The sequence below is a fragment of the Galeopterus variegatus genome, unplaced genomic scaffold (genome assembly GCF_000696425.1).
Source record: "Galeopterus variegatus unplaced genomic scaffold, G_variegatus-3.0.2 Scaffold97264, whole genome shotgun sequence".
Classification (NCBI taxonomy): Eukaryota; Metazoa; Chordata; class Mammalia; order Dermoptera; family Cynocephalidae; genus Galeopterus; species Galeopterus variegatus.
Genome location: NW_007823375.1, coordinates 209 through 833, shown reverse-complemented (window position 1 = coordinate 833; position 625 = coordinate 209). Strand labels below are relative to the sequence as shown.

General features: G+C 41.8%; 1 non-coding gene across 1 annotated transcript; it reads left to right on the top strand.

Moving 5' to 3' along the window:
- Positions 1-283: 283 nt before the first annotated feature.
- On the top strand, positions 284-357 carry TRNAI-GAU. Its single transcript has one exon. It is a non-coding gene; the product is annotated as a tRNA-Ile (tRNA).
- The last annotated feature ends 268 nt before the right edge of the window (positions 358-625 follow it).

Sequence of the window (625 nt, the reverse complement as noted above, 5' to 3'; positions counted from 1 at the left end):
ACAGAACTGAAAATTTTGTTTATTATTAGTTTAATAAAATTGCAGCATTGTGAATGTAATTAATTCCATGCAATTGTATGTTTAAAAATGTTTAAAATGGGCCGAGCCCGTGGCGCACTAGGGAGAGTGCAGTGCTGGGAGCACGGTAGTGTGCAGTGCTGGGAGCACAGTAGCACTCCCGCTGCGGGTTCGGATCCTATATAGGGATGGCAGCTGCGCTCACTGGCTGAGCGCAGTGCGGCCGGTCTCAAAAAAAAAATGTTTAAAATGGCAATCCTGGGCTGGCCAGTTAGCTCAGTTGGTTAGAGCGTGGTGTTGATAACACCAAGGTCCAGGGTTCGATCCCTATACTGGACAGATGCCAAAAACAAAAACAAAAAAATGGCAATCCCTATGTTACCACAACAAAAAAATGGGGGGGGGGCGGAGTTTAATAGAATTGCCTCATGAAAACATCTTGGTATTGGTGCACTTTTGCAGAGTAGCTCTTCAACAATTTTCTCTATTCTATTTATTGTGATTGTTCTGTTTACCTTCTCTCTGTCTTCTGAGGTCAGCTTTGATAACTATATTTCCCTATAAAATTATTCCATTCACATTCTAAAATCTATTTGTACAGTTGATC